Here is a 16,307-nt window from a genome sequence, read left to right on the forward strand (position 1 = left end):
GCTACCTGTAAAACAGGGAAATATCTACCCCGCTATCTCTATAAACATGGAAATATCTACACTGCTATCTTTACAAACATTGAAATACCTACACTGCTATTTGTATAAACATGGAAATATCTACAACGCTATCTCCATAAACATGGAAATAACTACACCGCTATCTCTATAAACGTGGAAATATCTACACCGCCATCTGTATGAACATGGAAATATCTACAATGCCATCTGTATGAACATTGAAATATCTACACCGCTATCTGTATAAACATGGAAATATATACACCGCTATCTGTATATACATGGAAACATCTAAACCGCTATCTCTATAAACATGGAAATATCTACCCCGCCGTCTCTATAAACATGGAAATACCTACACTGCCATCTGTATCGACGTGAAAATATCTACACCGCCATCTGAATAAACATGGAAATATCTACACCGCTATCTGTATTAAGATGGAAATATCTACAACGACATCTGCAGGAACATGGAAATATCTACACCGCCAACTCTGTAAACATGGAAATATCTACACCGCCATTTGTATGTACATGGAAATATCTACAGCACCATCTGTATTAACATGGAAATATCTACACCGCCATCTGTAGGAACATGGAAATGTCTAAACCGCTATCTCTATAAACTTGGAAATATCTGCAACGCTATCTGTATAAACATGGAAATATCTACACCACTATCTCTATAAACGTGGAAATATCTACACCGCTATCTGTATAAACAAGGAAATACATACACCGCTATCTGTATAAACATGGAAATATCTACACCGCTATCTGTATAAACATGGAAATATCTACACCGCTATCTGTGTATACATGGAAATATCTACACTGCTATCTGTATAAACATGGAAATATCCACAACACTGTGTAAACATGGAAATATCTACACCGCTATCTCTTAAAACATGGAAATATCTACACCGTAATGTGTATAAACATGGAAATACCTACACCGCTATCTGTATAAACATGGAAATATCTACAACACCGTCTGTAGGAACATGTAAATATCTAAACCGCCAACTCTATAAACATGGAAATATCTACACCGCCATCTGTAGGAACATGGAAATATCTACAACGCGATCTCTATAGACATGGAAATATCTACAACGCCATCTTTATAAACATGGAAATACGTATACCGCTATCTGGATAAACATGGAAATATCTACACCGCTATATCTATAAACATGGAAATATCTACACCGCTATCTGTAAAAACATGGAGATATAAGCACCGCTATCTGTATGAACACGGAAATATCTACACCGCAATCTGTACGAACATGGAAATATCTACACCGCTATCTGTATGAACATGGATATAGCTACGCCGCTATCTGTATGAACATTGAAATATCTACAGCACTATCTGTATGAACATGGAAATATCTACACCACTATCTGTATGAACATGGATATATCTACACAGCCATCTGGATGAACATGGAAATATCTACACCGCTATCCGTATGAACATGGAAATATCTACACCGCTATCTGTATAAACATGGAAATATCTACACCGCTATCTGTGTATACATGGAAATATCTACACTGCTATCTGTATAAACATGGAAATATCTACAACACTGTCTGTGTAAACATGGAAATATCTACACCGCTATCTCTTAAAACATGGAAATATCTACACCGTAATGTGTATAAACATGGAAATACCTACACCGCTATCTGTATAAACATGGAAATATCTACAACACCATCTGTAGGAACATGTAAATATCTAAACCGACAACTCCATAAACCTGGAAATATCTACACCGCCATCTGTAGGAACATGGAAATATCTACACCACTTTCTCTACAAACATGGAAATATCTTCACCGCCATCTGTATAAATATGGAAATACGTACACCTCTATCTGGATAAACATGGAAATATCTACACTGCTAAATCTATAAACATGGAAATATCTACACCACTTTCTGTGTAAACATGGAAATATCTACACCACCAACTGTAGGAACTTGGAAATATCTACACCGCTATCTCTATAAACGTTGAAATATCTACAGAACTATGTGTACACACATGGAAATAAATACAACGCTATCTGTATAAACATGGATATATCTACACCGCTATCTGTGTAAACATGGAAATATCTACACGGCTATCTGTATAAACATGGAAATATCTACACCGCTATCTGTATAAACATGGAAATATCTACACCGCTATCTGTATAAACATGCAAATATCTACACAGCCATGTGTATAAACATGGAAATATCTACACCGCTATCTGTATAAACATGGAAATATCTACAGGGCCATCTGTATAAACATGGAAATAACTACACCGCTATCTGTATCTACATGGAAATATCTACACCGCTATCTGTATAAAGATGGATATATCTACACCGTTATCTGTATGAACATGGAAATAACTACACCGCTATCTCTATAAACATGGAAATATCTACACTGCTATCTGCATAAACACGGAAATATCTAAACTGCTACCTGTAAAACAGGGAAATATCTACCCCGCTATCTCTATAAACATGGAAATATCTACACTGCTATCTTTATAAACATTGAAATACCTACACTGCTATTTGTATAAACATGGAAATATCTACAACGCTATCTCCATAAACATGGAAATAACTACACCGCTATCTCTATAAACGTGGAAATATCTACACCGCCATCTGTATGAACATGGAAATATCTACAATGCCATCTGTATGAACATTGAAATATCTACACCGCTATCTGTATAAACATGGAAATATATACACCGCTATCTGTATATACATGGAAACATCTACACCGCTATCTCTATAAACATGGAAATATCTACCCCGCCGTCTCTATAAACATGGAAATACCTACACTGCCATCTGTATTGACATGAAAATATCTACACCGCCATCTGAATAAACATGGAAATATCTACACCGCTATCTGTATTAAGATGGAAATATCTACAACGACATCTGCAGGAACATGGAAATATCTACACCGCCAACTCTGTAAACATTTAAATATCTACACCGCCATTTGTATGTACATGGAAATATCTACAGCACCATCTGTATTAACATGGAAATATCTACACCGCCATCTGTAGGAACATGGAAATGTCTAAACCGCTATCTCTATAAACTTGGAAATATCTGCAACGCTATCTGTATAAACATGGAAATATCTACACCACTATCTCTGTAAACGTGGAAATATCTACACCGCTATCTGTATAAACAAGGAAATACATACACCGCTATCTGTATAAACATGGAAATATCTACACCGCTATCTGTATAAACATGGAAATATCTACACCGCTATCTGTGTATACATGGAAATATCTACACTGCTATCTGTATAAACATGGAAATATCTACAACACTGTGTAAACATGGAAATATCTACACCGCTATCTCTTAAAACATGGAAATATCTACACCGTAATGTGTATAAACATGGAAATACCTACACCGCTATCTGTATAAACATGGAAATATCTACAACACCGTCTGTAGGAACATGTAAATATCTAAACCGCCAACTCTATAAACATGGAAATATCTACACCGCCATCTGTAGGAACATGGAAATATCTACAACGCGATCTCTATAGACATGGAAATATCTACAACGCCATCTTTATAAACATGGAAATACGTATACCGCTATCTGGATAAACATGGAAATATCTACACCGCTATATCTATAAACATGGAAATATCTACACCGCTATCTGTAAAAACATGGAGATATAAGCACCGCTATCTGTATGAACACGGAAATATCTACACCGCAATCTGTACGAACATGGAAATATCTACACTGCTATCTGTATGAACATGGATATAGCTACGCCGCTATCTGTATGAACATTGAAATATCTACAGCACTATCTGTATGAACATGGAAATATCTACACCGCTATCTGTATGAACATGGATATATCTACACAGCCATCTGGATGAACATGGAAATATCTACACCGCTATCTGTATGAACATGGAAATATCTACACCGCTATCTGTATGAACATGGAAATACCTACACCGCTATCTGTGTAAACATGCATACATCTTAACCGCCATCTGTATAAACATGGAAATATCTACACCGCTATCTGTATGAGCATGGAAATATCTAAACCGCTATCTGTTTGAACATGGAAATATCTAAACCGCTATCTGCATGAAAATGGAAATATCTACACAGCTATCTGCATATACATGGAAATATTTACACAGCTATCAAATTACACATGGAAATAACTACACCGCTATCTGTATGAACATGGAAATATCTACACCGCCATCTGTATGAACATGGAAATATCTGCACCGCCATCTGTATGAACATATAAATATCTACACGGCCATCTGTATTAAGATGGAGATATCTACACCGCTATCTCTATAAACATGGAAATATCTACACCGCTATCTCTATAAACATGGAAATATCTACACCGCTATCTGTATAAACATGGAAATATCTACACCGCTACCTGTATAAACATGGAAATATCATTACCGCTATCTGTATGAACATGGAAATATCAGCCCCTCTATCTGTATGAACATGGAAATATCTACACCGCTATCTGTATGAACATGGAAATATCTACACCACTATCCGTATGAACATGCAAATATCTTCACCGCCATCTCGTTCAACATGGATATATCTACACAGCCATCTGGATGAACATGGAAATATCTACACCGCTATCTGTATGAAAATGGAAATAGCTACACCGCTATCTGTATGAACATGGAAATATCTACACCACTATCGGTATTAACATGGAAATATCTACACCGCTATCTGTATGAACATGGAAATATCTTCACCGCCATGTGTCTGAACATGGATATATCTACACAGCCATCTGGATGAACATGGAAATATCCACACCGCTATCTGTATGAACATGGAAATATCTACACCGCTATCTGTATGAACATGGAAATATCTACACCGCTATCTGTATGAACACGGAAATATCTTCACCGCCATCTGTATGAACATGGATATATCTACACAGCCATCTGGATGAACATGGAAATATCTACACAGCTATCTGTATGAACATGGAAATATATACACCGCTATCTGTGTAAACATGCATACATATTCACCGCTATCTGTATAAACATGGAAATATCTACACCGCTATCTGTATGAACATGGAAATATCTACACCGCTATCTGTTTGAACATGGAAATATCTACACCGCTAACTGCATGAAAATGGAAATATCTACAAAGCTATCTGCATGTACATGGAAATGTCTACAAGGCTATCTCTTTACACATGGAAATAACTACACCGCTATCTCTATAAACATGGAAATATCTACACCACCATCTGTATGAACATGGAAATATTTGCTCCGCCATCTGTATGAACATATAAATATCTACACCGCCATCTGTATTAAGATGGAGATATATACACCGCTATCTGTATAAACCTGGAAATATCTACACCGCTATCTGTATAAACATGGAAATATCTACACTGCTATCTGTATAAACATGGAAATATCTACACCGCTACCTGTATAAACATGGAAATATCAGCACCGCTATCTGTATGAACATGGAAATATTTACACCGCTATCTGTATGAACATGGATATATCTACACAGCCATCTGGATGAACATGGAAATATCTACACCGCTATCTGTATGAACATGGAAATATCTACACCGCTATCTGTGTAAATATGCATACATCTTCACCGCAATCTGTTTAAACATGGAAATATCTACACCGCTATCTGTATGAACATGGAAATATCTACACCGCTATCTGTTTCAACATGGAAATATCTACACCGCTATCTGCATGAAAATGGAAATATCTACAGAGCTATCTGCATATACATGGAAATATCTACACAGCTATCTCTTTACACATGGAAATAACTACACCGCTATCTGTATAAACATGGAAATATCTACACCGCCATCTGTATGAACATAGAAATATCTGCTCCGCCATCTGTATGAACTTATAAATATCTACACGGCCATCTGTATTAAGATGGAGATATCTAAACCGCTATCTGTATAAACATGGAAATATCTACACCGCTATCTGTATGAAGATGGAAATATCTACACCGCTATCTGTATAAACATGGAAATATCTACACCGCTACCTGTGTAAACATGGAAATATCAGCACCGCTATCTGCATGAACATGGAAATATCAGCCCCTCTATCTGTATGAACATGGAAATATCTACACCGCTATCTGTATGAACATGGAAATATCTACACCACTATCCGTATGAACATGGAACTACCTTCACCGCCATCTATATGAACATGGATATATCTACACAGTCATCTGGATGAACATGGAAATATCTACACCGCTATCTGTATGAACATGGAAATAGCTACACCGCTATCTGTATGAACATGGAAATATCTACACCACTATCTGAATGAACATGGAAATATCTACACCGCCATCTGTATGAGCATGGAAATATCTTCACCGACATCTGTATGAACATGGAAATATCTACACAGCCATCTGGATGAACATGGAAATATCTACACCGCTATCTGTATGAACATGGAAATAGCTGCACTGATATCTCTATAAACATGGAAATATCTACACCTCTTTCTGTATAAACATGGAAATATCTACACCGCTATCTGTGTAAATATGGAAATATCTACACCGCTATCTGTGTAAACATGGAAATATCTAAAACGCTATCTGTGTAAACATGGAAATATCTACACCACTCTCTCTATAAACATGGAAATATCTACACCGCCATCTGTATGAGCATGGAAATATCTACACCGATATCTGTATGAACATGGAAATATCTACCCCGCCATATGTATAAACACAGAAATATTTATACCGCCATCTCTAAACACATGGAAATATCTACACCGCTATCTGTATAAACATGGAAATATCAACACCGTTATCTGCATGAAGATGAAAATATCTACACCGCTATCTTCATAAACTTTGAAATATCTACACCGCCATCTTAATAAACATGAAAATACACCGCCATCTGTATGAACATGGAAATATCTACACTGCCGTCTCTATAAACATGAAAGTATCTACACCGTTCTCTGTATAAACATCGAAATATTTACACCGCTATCTGTGTAAATATGGAAATATTTCCACCGCTATCTGTGTAAACTTTTAAATATCCACACCGCTATCTCTATAAACAAGGAAATATCTACACAGCCATCTGTATAAACACGGAAATATCTACACCGCTATCTCTATAAACATGGAAATATCTACACGGATATCCCTATAAACAACTAAATATCTACACCGCTATGTGTATAAAGATGGAAATATCTACTCCGCTATCTGCGTAAACATGGAAATATCTACACAGCCATCTGTTTAAACATAGAAATATGTACACCGCTATCTGTGTAAAAATGGAAATATCTACACCGATACCTGTTTAAACATGGAAATATCTACACAGCCATCTGTACAAACATGGAAATATCTACACCGCTATCTGTATAAACATGGAAATATCTACACTGATATCTCTATAAACATGGAAATATCTACACCTCTTTCTGTATAAACATGGAAATATCTACACCGCTATCTGTGTAAATATGGAAATATCTACACCGCTATCTGTATGAACATGGATATATCTACACAGCCATCTGGATGAACATGGAAATATCTGCACCGCTATCTGTATGAACATGGAAATATCTACACCGCTATCTGTGTAAATATGCATACATCTTAACCACAATCTGTTTAAACATGGAAATATCTACACCGCTATCTGTATAAACATGGATATATCTACACCGCTATCTGTATAAACATGGACATATCTACACCGCTACCTGTATAAACACGGAAATATCAGCACCGCTATCTGTATGAACATGGAAATATCAGGCCCTCTATCTGTATGAACATAGAAATATCTACACCGCTATCTGTATGAACATGGAAATATCTACACCACTATCCCTATGAACATGGAAATATCTTCACCGCCATCAATATGAACACGGATATATCTACACAGCCATCTGGATGAACATGGAAATATCTACACCGCTATCTGTATGAACATTTAAATAGCTACACCGCTATCTGTATGAACATGGTAATATCTACACCACTATCTGTATGAACATGGAAATATCTACACTGATATCTGTATGAACATGGAAATATCTTCACCGCCATCTGTATGAACATGGATATATCTACACAGCCATCTGGATGAACATGGAAATAACTACACCGCTATCTGTATGAACATGGAAAAAGCTACAACGCTATCTGTAGGAACATGGAAATATCTACACCGCTATCTGTATGAACATGGAAATATCTACACCACTATCTGTATGAGCATGGAAATATCTTCACCGCCATCTGTATGAACATGGATATATCTACACAGCCATCTGGATGAACATGGAATTATCTACACCGCTATCTGTGTAAACATGCATACATCTTCACCGCTATCTGTATAAACATGGAAATATCTACACCGCTATCTGTATGAACATGGAAATATCTACACCGCTCTCTGTTGGAACATGGAAATATCTACACCGCTAACTGCATGAAAATGGAAATATCTACACAGCTATCTGCATGTACATGGAAATGTCTACAAAGCTATCTCTTTACACATGGAAATAACTTCACCGCTATCTCTATAAACATGGAAATATCTACACCACCATCTGTATGAACATGGAAATATTTGCTCCGCCATCTGTATGAACATATAAATATCTACACCGCCATCTGTATTAAGATGGAGATATATACACCGCTATCTGTATAAACCTGGAAATATCTACACCGCTATCTGTATAAACATGGAAATATCTACACTGCTATCTGTATAAACATGGAAATATCTACACCGCTACCTGTATAAACATGGAAATATCAGCACCGCTATCTGTATGAACATGAAAATATTTACACCGCTATCTGTATGAACATGGATATATCTACACAGCCATCTGGATGAACATGGAAATATCTACAGCGCTATCTGTATGAACATGGAAATATCTACACCGCTATCTGTGTAAACATGCATACATCTTCACCGCTATCTGTATAAACATGGAAATATCTACAACGCTATCTGTATGAACATGGAAATATCTACACCGCTAACTGTTAGAACATGGAAATATCTACACCGCTATCTGTAAGAAAATGGAAATATCTACACAGCTGTCTGCATATACATGGAAATATCTACAAAGCTATCTCTTTACACATGGAAATAACTACACCACTATATCTATAAACATGGAAATATCTACACCGCCATTTGTATGAACATGGAAATATCTGCACTGCCATCTGTATGAACATATAAATATCTACACCGCCATCTGTATTAAGATGGAGATATCTACACCGCTATCTGAAAAAACTTGGAAATATCTACACCGCTATCTGCATAAACATGGAAATATCTACACCGCTATCTGTATAAACATGGAAATATCTACACCGCTATCTGTAAAAACATGGAGATATAAGCACCGCTATCTGTATGAACACGGAAATATCTACACCGCAATCTGTACGAACATGGAAATATCTACACCGCTATCTGTATGAACATGGATATAGCTACGCCGCTATCTGTATGAACATTGAAATATCTACAGCACTATCTGTATGAACATGGAAATATCTACACCGCTATCTGTATGAACATGGATATATCTACACAGCCATCTGGATGAACATGGAAATATCTACACCGCTATCTGTATGAACATGGAAATATCTACACCGCTATCTGTATGAACGTGGAAATATCTACACCGCTATCTGTGTAAACATGCATACATCTTCACCGCCATCTGTATAAACATGGAAATATCTACACCGCTATCTGTATGAGCATGGAAATATCTAAACCGCTATCTGTTTGAACATGGAAATATCTAAACCGCTATCTGCATGAAAATGGAAATATCTACACAGCTATCTGCATATACATGGAAATATTTACACAGCTATCAAATTACACATGGAAATAACTACACCGCTATCTGTATGAACATGGAAATATCTACACCGCCATCTGTATGAACATGGAAATATCTGCACCGCCATCTGTATGAACATAAAAATATCTACACGGCCATCTGTATTAAGATGGAGATATCTACACCGCTATCTCTATAAACATGGAAATATCTACACCGCTATCTCTATAAACATGGAAATATCTACACCGCTATCTGTATAAACATGGAAATATCTACACCGCTACCTGTATAAACATGGAAATTTCAGTACCGCTATCTGTATGAACATGGAAATATCAGCCCCTCTATCTGTATGAACATGGAAATATCTACACCGCTATCTGTATGAACATGGAAATATCTACACCACTATCCGTATGAACATGCAAATATCTTCACCGCCATCTGGTTGAACATGGATATATCTACACAGCCATCTGGATGAACATGGAAATATCTACACCGCTATCTGTATGAAAATGGAAATAGCTACACCGCTATCTGTATGAACATGGAAATATCTTCACCACTATCTGTATTAACATGGAAATATCTACACCGCTATCTGTATGAACATGGAAATAACTTCACCGCCATGTGTCTGAACATGGATATATCTACACAGCCATCTGGATGAACATGGAAATATCCACACCGCTATCTGTATGAACATGGAAATATCTACACCGCTATCTGTATGAACATGGAAATATCTACACCGCTATCTGTATGAACATGGAAATATCTTCACCGCCATCTGTATGAACATGGATATATCTACACAGCCATCTGGATGAACATGGAAATATCTACACACCTATCTGTATGAACATGGAAATATATACACCGCTATCTGTGTAAACATGCATACATATTCACCGCTATCTGTATAAACATGGAAATATCTACACCGCTATCTGTATGAACATGGAAATATCTACACCGCTCTCTGTTTGAACATGGAAATATCTACACCGCTAACTGCATGAAAATGGAAATATCTACACAGCTATCTGCATGTACATGGAAATGTCTACAAAGCTATCTCTTTACACATGGAAATAACTACACCGCTATCTCTATAAACATGGAAATATCTACACCACCATCTGTATGAACATGGAAATATTTGCTCCGCCATCTGTATGAACATATAAATATCTACACCGCCATCTGTATTAAGATGGAGATATATACACCGCTATCTGTATAAACCTGGAAATATCTACACCGCTATCTGTATAAACATGGAAATATCTACACTGCTATCTGTATAAACATGGAAATATCTACACCGCTACCTGTATAAACATGGAAATATCAGCACCGCTATCTGTATGAACATGAAAATATTTACACCGCTATCTGTATGAACATGAATATATCTACACAGCCATCTGGATGAACATGGAAATATCTACAGCGCTATCTGTATGAACATGGAAATATCTACACCGCTATCGGTGTAAATATGCATACATCTTCACCGCAATCTGTTTAAACATGGAAATATCTACACCGCTATCTGTATGAACATGGAAATATCTACACCGGTATCTGTTTGAACATGGAAATATCTACACCGCTATCTGCATGAAAATGGAAATATCTACAGAGCTATCTGCATATACATGGAAATATCTACACAGCTATCTCTTTACACATGGAAATAACTACACCACTATCTGTATAAACATGGAAATATCTACACCGCCATCTGTATGAACATAGAAATATCTGCTCCGCCATCTGTATGAACATATAAATATCTACACGGCCGTCTGTATTAAGATGGGGATATCTAAACCACTATCTGTATAAACATGGAAATATCTACACCGCTATCTGTATGAAGATGGAAATATCTACACCGCTATCTTTATAAACATGGAAATATCTACACCGCTACCTGTGTAAACATGGAAATATCAGCACCGCTATCTGCATGAACATGGAAATATCAGCCCCTCTATCTGTATGAACATGGAAATATCTACACCGCTATCTGTATGAACATGGAAATATCTACACCACTATCCGTAGGAACATGGAACTACCTTCACCGCCATCTATATGAACATGGATATATCTACACAGCCATCTGGATGAACATGGAAATATCTACACCGCTATCTGTATGAACATGGAAATAGCTACACCGCTATCTGTATGAACATGGAAATATCTACACCACTATCTGAATGAACATGGAAATATCTACACCGCTATCTGTATGAGCATGGAAATATCTTCACCGCCATCTGTATGAACATGGAAATATCTACACAGCCATCTGGATGAACATGGAAATATCTACACCTCTAACTGTATGAACATGGAAATAGCTGCACTGATATCTCTATAAACATGGAAATATCTACACCTCTTTCTGTATAAACATGGAAATATCTACACCGCTATCTGTGTAAATATGGAAATATCTACACCGCTATCTGTGTAAACATGGAAATATCTACAACGCTATCTGTGTAAACATGGAAATATCTACACCACTCTCTCTATAAACATGGAAATATCTACACCGCCATCTGTATGAGCATGGAAATATCTACACCGATATCTGTATGAACATGGAAATATCTACCCCGCCATATGTATGAACACAGAAATATTTATACCGCCATCTCTAAACACATGGAAATATCTACACCGCTATCTGTATAAACATGGAAATATCAACACCGTTATCTGCATGAAGATGAAAATATCTACACCGCTATCTTCATAAACTTTGAAATATCTACACCGCCATCTTAATAAACATGAAAATACACCGCCATCTGTATGAACATGGAAATATCTACACTGCCATCTCTATAAACATGAAAGTATCTACACCGTTCTCTGTATAAACATCGAAATATTTACACCGCCATCTGTGTAAATATGGAAATATTTCCACCGCTATCTGTGTAAACTTTTAAATATCCACACCGCTATCTCTATAAACAAGGAAATATCTACACAGCCATCTGTATAAACATGGAAATATCTACACCGCTATCTCTATAAACATGGAAATATCTACACGGATATCCCTATAAACAACTAAATATCTACACCGCTATGTGTATAAAGATGGAAATATCTACTCCGCTATCTGCGTAAACATGGAAATATCTACACAGCCATCTGTTTAAACATAGAAATATGTACACCGCTATCTGTGTAAAAATGGTAATATCTACACCGCTACCTGTTTAAACATGGAAATATCTACACAGCCATCTGTATAAACATGGAAATATCTACACCGCTATCTGTATAAACATGGAAATATCTACACTGATATCTCTATAAACATGGAAATATCTACACCTCTTTCTGTATAAACATGGAAACATCTACACCGCTATCTGTGTAAATATGGAAATATCTACACCGCTATCTGTGTAAACATGGAAATATCTACAACGCTATCTGTGTAAGCATGGAAATATCTACACCGCTCTCTCTATAAACATGGAAATATCTACACCGCCATCTGTATGAGCATGGAAATATCTACACCGATATCTGTATGAACATGGAAATATCTACCCCGCCATATGTATAAACACAGAAATATTTATACCGCCATCTCTAAACACATGGAAATATCTACACCGCTATCTGTATAAACATGGAAATATCAACACCGCTATCTGCATGAAGATGTAAATATCTACACCGCTATCTTCATAAACTTGGAAATATCTACACCGCCATCTTAATAAACATGAAAATACACCGCCATCTGTATGAACATGGAAATATCTACACTGCCATCTCTATAAACAAGAAAGTATCTACACCGTTCTCTGTATAAACATCGAAATATTTACACCGCTATCTGTGTAAACATGGAAATATCTCCACCGCTATCTGTGTAAACTTTTAAATATCCACACCGCTATCTCTATAAACAAGGAAATATCTACACAGCCATCTGTATAAACATGGAAATATCTACACCACTATCTCTATAAACATGGAAATATCTACACGGATATCCCTATAAACATCTAAATATCTACACCGCTATGTGTATAAAGATGGAAATATCTACTCCGCTATCTGCGTAAACATGGAAATATCTACACAGCCATCTGTTTAAACATAGAAATATGTACACCGCTATCTGTGTAAAAATGGAAATATCTACACCGCTGTCTCTATAACCATGGAAATATCTACACCGCTATCTGTATAAACATGGAAATATCTACACCATTATCTGAGTAAACATGGAAATATCTACACCGCTATCTGTGTAAACATGCAAATATCTACACCGTTATCTCTATAAACATGGAAATATCCACACCGTCATCTGTATGAGCATGGAAATATCCACACCGCCATCTCTATAAACATGGAAATATCTACTCCATTATGTGTATAAAGATGGAAATATCTTTACCGCTATCTGTATAAACATCTAAATATCTACATCCCCATCTGTATGAACATGGAAATGTCTAAAACGCCAACTCTACAAACATGGAAATATCTACAGCGCCATCTGTAGGAACATGAAATATCTACACCGCTTTCTGTATAAATATGGAAATACATACACCGCTATCTGCATAAAAGTGGAAATATCTCCACCGCTATCTGCATAAACTTGGAAATATCTACACCACAACCTGTGAAAACATGGAAATATCGACACTACCAACTGTAGGAACATGGAAGTATCTACACCACTATCTCTATGAACATGGAAATATCCACACCGCTATCTGTATAAACATGGAAATATCTTCACAGCCATCTGTAGGAACGTGTAAATATCTACACCGTTATCTGTATACACATGGAAATATCTACACCGTTATCTGTATACACATGGAAATATCTACACCGCCATCTGTACAAACATGGAAATATCTACACCGCTATGTGTATAAAGATGGAAATATCCCCACCGCTATCTGTATAAAGATGGAAATATCTACACAGCCATCTGTAGGAACATTTCAATATCTACACCGTTATCTGTATACACATGGAAATATCTACACCGCTATTTGTATAAACATGGAAATATCTACACCGCTATCTATGTAAACAAGGAAATACCTACACCGCTATCTGTGTAAACATGGAAATATCTACACCACTATCTGTACAAACATGGAAATGTCTACACCGCTATCTGTGCAAATATGGAAATACCTACACCGCTATCTGTGTAAACATGGAAATATCTACAGCGGTATCTCTTAAAACCTGGAAATATCTACACCGTTATGTGTATAAACATGGAAATATCTTCACCGCCATCTGTATGAACATGGAAAAATCTACACTGCCAACTATATAAAATGGAAATAGCTACACCGCCAACTGTATGAACACGCAAATGTCTAAACCTCCAACTCTATAAACATGGAAATATGTACAGCGCCATCTGTATGAACATGGAAATATCTACACCGCTTTCTGTATAAACATGGAAATATCTACACCGCTATCTGCATAAACTTGGAAATATCTACAACGCTACCTGTGTAAACATGGAAATATCTACACCACCAACTGTAGAATCATGGAAATATCTACACCACTATTTGTGTAAACATGGAAATATCTACACCACTATCTGTGTAAACATGGAAATATCTTCACCGCCATCTCTATAAAAATGGAAATATCTTCACCGCCATCTGAATCAACATGGAAATATCTACACCGCCATCTGTATGAACGTGGAAATATCTACAGTGCAATCTCTATAACGATGGAAATATCTACAACGCCATCTGAAGGAACATGGAAATATCTACACCGCCAACTCTGTAAACATGGAAATATCTACACCGCCATCTGTAGGAACATGGAAATATCTACACCGCCAACTCTGTAAACATGGAAATATCTACACTGCCATCTGTAGGAACATGGAAATATCTACAATGAGATCTCTATAAACATGGAAATATCTACAACGCCATCTGTAAAAACATGGAAATATGTACACCGCTATCTGGATAAACATGGAAATATCTACACCGCTATATCTATAAACATGGAAATATCTACACCGCCAATTGTATGTAGAAGGAAATACCTAGAGCACCATCTGTATTAACATGGAAATATCTACAACGCCATCTGTAGCAACATGGAAATGTCTAAAACGCTATCTCTATAAACTTGGAAATATCTAAAACGCTATCTGTAT

The sequence above is a fragment of the Gorilla gorilla genome, chromosome 11 (genome assembly GCF_029281585.2).
Source record: "Gorilla gorilla gorilla isolate KB3781 chromosome 11, NHGRI_mGorGor1-v2.1_pri, whole genome shotgun sequence".
Lineage (NCBI taxonomy): Eukaryota > Metazoa > Chordata > Mammalia > Primates > Hominidae > Gorilla > Gorilla gorilla.